Raw genomic sequence first — 9,423 nt, forward strand, 5'->3', positions numbered from 1 at the left:
AAAACTCCCCAGGACTGCTGTTGGTATGGACGGTACCCCATTGTTTCGGATGGCCGTGGAGTGTGATTGTTGGTGGAGGGGGAGTAAAAACTTTACCATTCTATTTGGGAACCGCCTATAATGTGTGTAGTATGGAAGATATTGGGAACTCTTGGTTGTTATGTTGACAATGAAAGCATACCTCTCAAAATTATTTTCATCTCTATTTCAAAATCGAGCTCTCGCACCTCTGCAAATACCTGCTTCCCTCTGTGAAGGGCCTATCTTTTACTTTATGTCTTTTATTTTATGCAAGAGTCAAGGTGATCTTCACCTTTCCCTTTTTTCATTTTATCCTTTGGCAAGCACCTCGTGTTGGAAAGATCCTGATATATATATATCCAATTGGATGTAAGTTAGCATGAACTATTATTGTTGACATCACCCAAAGTGAATACATTGGGAGGAGAAATTATAAGCCCCTATCTTTCTCAGTGTTCGATTAAAACTCCATAACCATAAGTATTGTGTGAGTGTTAGCAATTGTAGAAGACTATATGATAGTTGAGTATGTGGAGTTTGCTAAATCAAAGCTCTAACATAGACCCTTCCTGAAAATAAGATGAATTGTAATTGTTTGATGACTGAGAATGAAGTTTGCTAGTTTTCAAGGAAGTTTATGGTCTATGCTTTAACATGTGAATTGCTTGCTACTTGTTCGTGAGAAGTTTTATGAGATGAACTACTGTTATGACATATAATCATGCTAGAAAAGGTGATTGAAATTATCATTGATCAAACTTGTGCACCTGCTAGCATTCACACTTCATAAATTCTTTCTTTTATCATTTACCTACTCGAGGACGAGCAGGAATTAAGCTTGGGGATGATGATACGTCTCCAACGTATCTATAATTTATGAAGCATTCATGCTATTATATTATCTGTGTTGGATGTTTACGGGCTTTATTATACACTTTTATATTATTTTTGGGACTAACCTGTTAACCGGAGACCCAGCCCATATTGCTGTTTTCTTGCCTATTTCAGTGTTTCGAAGAAAAGGAATATCAAATGGAGTCCAAACGGAATGAAACCTTCGGGAAAGTTATTTTTGGAACAGAAGCAATCCAGGGAACTTGGAGTGCAAGCCAGGGAAGCTTCAAGGAGGCCACGAGATAGGGGGGCGCGCCCACCCCCCCGGGTGGACCCTCCACCCTCGTGGGCCCCTCATGGCTCCCCCGACCGAATTCTTTCGCCTATATAAGTCCATATACCCTAAAACCTTCAGAGCATAATAGATCGGGAGTTTCACCGTCGCAAGCCTCTGTAGCCACCAAAAACCTCTCGGGAGCCTGTTCGGACACCCTGTCGAAGGGGGAATCCCTCACCGGTGGCCATCTTCATCATCCCGGTGCTCTCCATGACGAGGAGGGAGTAGTTCACCCTCGGGGCTGAGGGTATGTACCAGTAGCTATGTGTTTGATCTCTCTCTCTCTCTCTCTCTCTCGTGTTCTTGAGGTGATACGATCTTGATGTATCGCGAGCTTTGCTATTATAGTTGGATCTTATGATGTTTCTCCCCCTCTGCTCTCTTGTAATGAATTGAGTTTTCCCCTTGAAGTTATCTTATCGGATTGAGTCTTTAAGGATTTGAGAACACTTGATGTATGTCTTGTCGTGCTTATCTGTGGTGACAATGGGATATTCACGTGATCTACTTGATGTATGTTTTGGTGATCAACTTGCGGGTTCCGCCCATGAACATATGCATAGGGGTTGGCACACGTTTTCGTCTTGACTCTCCGGTAGAAACTTTGGGGCACTCTTTGAAGTACTTTGTGTTGGTTGAATAGATGAATCTGAGATTGTGTGATGTGTATCGTATAATCATGCCCACGGATACTTGAGGTGACATTGAAGTATCTAGGTGACATTAGGGTTTTGGTTGATTTGTGTCTTAAGGTGTTATTCTAGTACGAACTCTATGATAGATTGAACGGAAAGAATAGTTTCATGTTATTTTACTACGGACTCTTGAATAGATCAATCAGAAAGGATAACTTTGAGGTGGTTTCGTACCCTACAATAATCTCTTCGTTTGTTCTCCGCTATTAGTGACTTTGGAGTGACTCTTTGTTGCATGTTGAGGGATAGTTATATGATCCACTTATGTTATTATTGTTGAGAGAACTTTCACTAGTGAATGTATGAACCCTAGGCCTTGTTTCCTAGCATTGCAATACCGTTTACGCTCACTTTTATCATTAGTTACCTTGTTGTTTTTATAATTTCAGATTACAAATACTCATATCTACTATCCATATTGCACTTGTATCACCATCTCTTCGCCGAAGTAGTGCACCTATACAATTTACCATTGTATTGGGTGTGTTGGGGACACAACAGACTCTTTGTTATTTGGTTGGAGGGTTGTTTGAGAGAGACCATCTTCATCCTACGCCTCCCACGGATTGATAAACCTTATGTCATCCACTTAAGGGAAATTTGCTACTGTCCTACAAACCTCTGCACTCGGAGGCCCAACAACGTCTACAAGAAGAAGGTTGTGTAGTAGACATCAGGGTGTTACAACCAGCGACCGCCTGAAGTGCTGCATATAGAGCGACAACAGTGACACCTCTAGCAAGGATGACGACGATGGCGACGCGTCCCCTTCAGGTGAAAACGGGAGCAGCGACGACTCCCCCCACATCAAGAGCAAGGACGAGGACTCTGGTAGGGCGCGGACGACGCCCGAGCTGGTGCCCTGGGGGCGATAGCCGCCGTCGGGAGCTTTTCTTTCGTTTTCTTCTTTTTCCTGCACTAGAATGATGTGGGCCCCGTGGGCGTGTGTAAGGAACCATGGCCCTCGCTTTTAAATTTGGAACTTTTGCAGTTCAGGTCATATGTTTTTCTTTACAGCTTCCTCACAAGGCGTGCTCCTCTTTTTCTTGCTTGCCTGAACGCTCTACATCATCAGGACCCAGCCCTCGGGCGGGCCTCAGCCACCGTTGGTATGTGAGGTCACGATGCCTAGAACAAGGCCAGAAGGTGAGGGGCACCGGGAGCTAGTAAGGGCTCCAGAGACACTGTGCTCTAGGAACTCCCCTTAATGCACAAGCGGCTCACGTGAAAAAGAGGTGACAGACCCCGCCAAGGTTGCGAAAAGGAATTTTAACAAAAATAGCTGATGACCTCATGAGTTGATTGTACTTAGCTTTCACGAATGGTAGCGCTGATCGGGCCACCACCCATGCGCACGACCGCACAAGATGCATCACCCGAGGCTGGGCCTCCTGAGTCAAGTGAGTCCCGAGCCGCCGGTGTTACTTGGTGTGCAAGGTGCCGCTTGCTCGACCTCTGAGCATTCGGCTCCTGGGGCAGATGCATGTTGATAGATTACAAGGTATGGGGGGCGACGCGTGCTTGCCAACTTACTCGTGACTGTTCCGTGATGGGATAAGGCACCAAGGACCTAGTGAGGTGACGTGCACAAGAGCAGGCTCGCGAGCAAGAGCTCGGTCGCTTAGATTTGTCAACACTGTAGGGATGGACCCGAGCACAGGCGTCGTGCCAATAGCCGCCGCTCACATGACGACCAAGAGTAGAGCCACCAGAGCATGGTGCTCACGAGGTGGCGCCGCACCAAACACAGGATTAAGCAAATAGCATAAATTCATTAAGGCATAACAAGGTTCACTACACGACCAAAAAGTGATGCGGCTGCAGGGACGGACCCTAGCTAGCTTGAGGATAATGCAGCCCGGCGGGCGCCCTCAACATGTACAAACCAAAAAGTCACCTGGCCACTTGTTGTTGTAGGAGCGTCGGAATGCTGGACGAAGCGTGCCATGGAAGTTCGCCTCTCACGGGCCGACGGGCTCCTGAGGCCTTGGGGGCTCACGAGGGACCAAAGGCTCACGAGGGGCTGAAGGCTCACGAGATGCCATCGCGAGGTGAACCAAGCTTTGGAAGATGGCGCTTCTCCAGGCCGAAGGGCATGCGGGTGTAGTTGGTGGTGAGGCCCCTCTCAGGCCAACGTGTGATGGCCAAAAGAGGTCCTGGGAGCGAGTCCTGTTGAGGCTCGCAAGGTTGACGCACATGCGGACCTTGTCTCCCTTCCCGGGGCGGCAAATGCGTTGGCGGGACGCACAGAGCGGCACTTGCCACGGACGGCTCGAGCTTCTCGCAGCCGGTAAATCTCCTGGGCGATGAATTTTTATGCCTCTGGCGACTGGCGTCGTACTCCTTGCTTGATGGGACGCGCGCCAAGGCATGCCTCCAAGTGGTGCCCGAACACCTTCCTCGGCATGCTGGTCAGGTCAGATGCTTTCCACACGAAATCCTTTGAGCCTGCCCGAAGGAAGGCGCCGAGCGCGCCTTCCTATGCAGGAGGAGGGAAAGCCCCGGCGACGAGGCCAGGGCCCTGGCTGCCGCCACCATTCGTCTTCGTGTCAGGGCAGTCCTTGGGGAGCAGCTTCTTCTTCTTCACAGGGGCGGCCCTGGGAAGCCCGGTGCCATCCTCTCCATCAGAGTTCTTGGCAACATCCTGGTAGGCATACTCGAGGGAGTAGGCCGCGTCTTTCTCATTGCAAGTGACAGTGATGATGCTGCTGTAGCCTGGCATCTTGGGGACATTGTAGTTGTGGTGGGTCACCGCCATGAACTTGGCAAGCACGGGGTATCCCAGGATGGCATTGTACGAGAGGCCAATGTGTGCCACATCGAAGTCGATGAGCTCATTGTGGTAGTTGTCACGGGTCCCGATCCAGGAGGTCCCTCAACGCCTCCAACGAGGGCTACAACACCCATGGACATCGTCGTCAATGGTAGCCTCCTCCAGATTTGAGGTTTCCCCCGGAAATAATGGAGTGAGGGACGCCTCCACTATCGCCTCCAACGAGGAAAAGGACACCCACGGGTGCCATCGACGACGGTGGCATCCTCACCCACTAGCAGCTAGGCTACCATCTCCTCCTCCACTTGATCTGCGGACGGGAAGCCACCACGAGGGAATACCCACCGACAAGATACCATTGGGACCGACGATGAAGATAGCCAAAAGTAAAGGAGGTCACATTGTTGTGCGCACGGTGCCATGGCCACAAACACGTCGTCCCAAGGCGCCTTCTCAAGATCTACCATCACAACCACGCCTCCAAGCCACGATGGAGGGATGCGGCGGAGGGGGGAGGCGGACGGGGACTAGAGGGAAGGGATCTGAAGGGGAGGCGAGGCAGAGGGCAGGGAATCTACTCCCTCTGTTCCTTTATATAAGGTGTATTTTGTTTGTTCAAAAGTCAAATGAGTGCATCTTTGACTGAGTTGTTTCATAGGTCTCGTCGTGGCGGGTTTTATGTGAAAACGTCTTTTTTGATCAGATCAGCAGTTTGAGCTATAAACATTTTGGAGTTTTGAAATAGGGAGAGTATTTTTTCACGGGAAATAGGGAGTCCGCTAAGGAAACTTGCCTCTGATACAGGACATATTACGCATGAAATAATTCCCCCACAAGGGGAGAGATGGCATGCTCACGCGATTCTTAGGATGACACACCCGACATGATATAGTGTGTGTCCTTCGTCACCGAACTCATGATGCGTACGCTCTTATTCAATGACGGTGTGCTTATTCTTCGGCAGGATGCTCTCCTCCTCGTCCTCGTGGATGTGTGCGGGATCACGATCGATGCGCGGTTCCTTCGCGCGGGGAGTGCATCGATGTCGGTTATATCTTCTCGCTCCCATGTCACTTTGCGAAGGTACGGGATCGGTTACCAGCGACGTGGTCGGCTCCAGCGGACGTGGTGAACGACACGGCACGGGGCAGGGCGATACACGGGAGGTGTGCAGGGCGCTAGGAAGACGTGTCAGGTCAAGTCAGGGCGGACCCGAAACTCACCTACCACCCACCAATGGCGGATGCACGACATGTGGAAACAAATCCGAGCCTCCATTCCCAGCCGTGGGGCGGCGGCGCTGGTATAAATCCCCCATCTCGCTAGATCCTTGACCTAGACATTGCCTTCTCCCACTTCTCGGCATCGGCAAAAAACCCTAGATCAAGAAAACCAGAGTCATTCGAGTGGTAGAAGGGGCAAGGTTGGTGGAGACCCCCGCTCGTTTGCTGGGGTCACAACGTCCCCTCCCATGGCGACCGATGTGGATCATGACTATCATGGGGGACGCGGTGGAGCTGGAGCTGGCCACATGGGTCATGAGGCGGGGTAGAACGCCGGCCGCGGCAATGACCATGGAGCCGAGTGGAGCAAGTACTCATGGAGACACGAAGCCTGTGGCGGTTCTACCTCATCCAACACCGCATCAGCCTCCAGGGACACCTCGCACTGGGACAACGCGGCGGCGATGAAACACCACGAGATCCAGGATGACGGGGTCTGGGTGTAGAAGGCCCAAGCGGCATCGGGATCGGGCGGCACCGTCGTTGGGAAGCATCCCGCATCTCCGCAATGGCGTCCTCAGGGGAAAAACCCTGCTCAAGTGATGTCTACCAAAAAAATCATGGGCATGCCCTATCTACAAATCGCATGAGCATCCTCCTACTCGATGCCCTCAAGCATACTATGAAAGGTGCAGAAAATTGGGTCACCTAGCTTCTGTGTGTGTGCGTTTCAATCTAAGGGACAACGGTTCTATTTCATACATGATTCATGTACGGTCAATCAACTAAAAGAGAGAACCCACAACATTGTAGTCACAATTGTGGAAGGGGAAACGTCTACTCGCCAAATGGAGTTAGATCTGAGCGACTACCTGGCTACAAGGTGGTGCTTCTCTACTCATGCTATAGGAACAGGGGTGTTTGTAGTGCAGTTTCATAATCCTCGTGTGTTGCACAGATTTTCTATGTGGGAAGGGTGACTCTTAAAACTAGTGGGGCTGTTATTCATGCTACTCAGTGGTCATCTGCAGTTGGGTCGAAGGGAGTTATGGAAGTAGCATGGGTTAGAGTGAGAATTGTTCCCCTTGATAAGATAAGTGAAAGAAACCTAGCGTATGTTGCCTCCTTGGTGGGGTTCCACTAGAAATTGATGCTGCTACTTTACATCGCCCATCAACTGCTCGGGTGCGGTTGGGGTGTAGAAATGTGGATGAAATCCCTGTGATTGCTGAAGATGTTCTAGGGGGCACTTTTATGATTTATTTTATGTAGTGGACCAAGTTCTGGTGATAGATCCTAACAGAGAGAAAACTATTGTTTGTATGCTACCGGATCATGATAAAAATGCTATCAATGGATCCACATCTCAGTCGAGTCCTGGAGCTAAGCTGGGTAGTTTATCTACTAGGCTTGGAGGGAAATATCCTTTCATTTCCCAGGGAGGGAAAAAAGATCGCATTCGGGAGTCACGGGAGAGTGTGGAGTTTGATGACTCGTTACATAACACTTTGCTCATTGATTCCATGGCTCAAGAGATGGACCATGATGAAAAAGTAAGCCCCTGTATTGAAAAAGTTCCTACTACCTTACGCATGAGTAGGGGAAAAACTTACTCTGATGTGGAAAAATCTCTTCCTCGGGTTGTGGAGGTGAGTGATCAAAATGATTCAACACTAAAATTCATCAATGATTACAAGGTTGAATCGCCTGACATTGAAGTGGACACTGAGGTGATTCCCACCCTCCCTTCGTTACTACAGAGAACCTGCGTTTCAGCCTGTGCAATGTGCAGAACAAGATGGAGAGAGTGCACGGAAAAGCTATGGCAATTGTCGGTGTCCTGGACTTGGGGGTATCTAGTCCTGCTTGCCTGCGGCCCACCACGTGGCTCCATCGACGGCCTGGTATGGCCCAGCTTCGACATCGACACCACAAGACCCTCGCGAGGGGCCAAGCCTCGTGAGGCGGACGACGCCAAGACCCCCGAAGGAGTTGGCCTCCTCAGGAGGGCTCCTGAGGGGCGGAGAGTTCTATGCAGCTACCTCATGAGGCTCAGCTGACGTGAGCCATGACGACTAGGACTAGGCGGGCGCCAGGCGGGTGCAGAGCGCAGGTTTCCTCTTCGGTGGAAGGGAGGCAAGCCACAAGCACGGAGTCCCGAGGAATCAGCCAAAGGTTTCCATTCTGGTGCAACAAGACCAAGACCGCCAGGACGGCAGGACGGAGGTCATCACCGAGCCCACCGCAGCGTCACGACCAGAGGCTTTTCGCAGGCGAAGACTACTTTTGTCAGGATAGACAGTACTACTTGTCCCCCTTCAAATCCCGCCTTTCTGGAATCCCGTCCCGCTCATATTTGGGAAGAGGACCAAGGCCACTATTTATAGGACTTAGCCACCACCATAGTGGGAGAGAGATCCATTTTCCGACCCGACCACCACACGAGCTCAAGAACACCTCACCTCCTGAGGCTTGTTCATCCTTTGTACTAGTTCATCCATAGCCCCACGAGGCAATCCACCACACCACACTGGATTAGGGTATTACACCACAACGATGGCCCGAACCAGTATAAATCTCTATGTCTTTGTGTCTCTGTGAGCTTGACGCGCTAGGCTAGGGAGGATCGCGAGTAGGCAGGCTTGGCAGGTTGAGATCTCCGCACGCACCCCAGAGTTTGAACCTCTCAAGGGTTGCCGGATCCCGAAATCCGACATTTGGCACGCCGGGTAGGGGTGCGTCGGATCCCCTCTTCCGTCGTTCGATCTGCCACTGCTCTGACACCTCCATGGCCGACGCGTGCAGGGCTCGCGCCGAGTGTCGGGCTGTAGTCGCTGCCCGTGTCGCTCAGGCGGCTCCGGCAGGTGACGTCTACGCCCGCCGCACTCCCTCTCCAGTGGCCAATGCCGCCACGGGCCCTGCCGGCCACGAGCAGCAAGCTTCATCGCTGCACCCTTCGGTGCCCCGTGAAGGCCACACCGCCACTCTGTCACTGACCCCAACAGCTTCGTCATCCCACGCGCGTCGTGGCCAGGTGGATGCGCATGCCGCTCTGCTCACGGTGTGGGAGCTTCTTCGCTACCATCCGGTGGGAGATCTCTATGAGGAGTGGCTCGAGCGTATCGCCGAGCTCATCAGCATCGCGCATGGGGGCTCCGACGGGCCAGCTCGCTCGCTGCCTCAGCAACCACCTGCAGCAGGAAACATTGCACACGGGGCTCCTCCTTTGCCTCCAGCCTGAGGTGCCATCATTGAGCCAAGGCGTATGGCTCCACGGCGCGACCCGCAGCGCCCGGCGCCGGCTCGAGATGACGTGAGTTGCCAGGTGGTGCAACGTCCTCAAGGAGAAGCACGCGTGCTTCCAGCGCCCCAGCACCAGGCTCTCCTGCGGCGGCGTGCACGCACCAAGACTATGTTCCACCCCCTCGACGACCTCTGATGGCCACGACGGGATGCCGTGCATTCACTGCAGAGCTCCACAACGTCGTCTGGCCAAGCAAGTTCAATCCTGACCAGCCTCCATGCTACGACGGCACTGCA

The sequence above is a fragment of the Triticum aestivum genome, chromosome 6B, assembly GCF_018294505.1.
Source record: "Triticum aestivum cultivar Chinese Spring chromosome 6B, IWGSC CS RefSeq v2.1, whole genome shotgun sequence".
Classification (NCBI taxonomy): Eukaryota; Viridiplantae; Streptophyta; class Magnoliopsida; order Poales; family Poaceae; genus Triticum; species Triticum aestivum.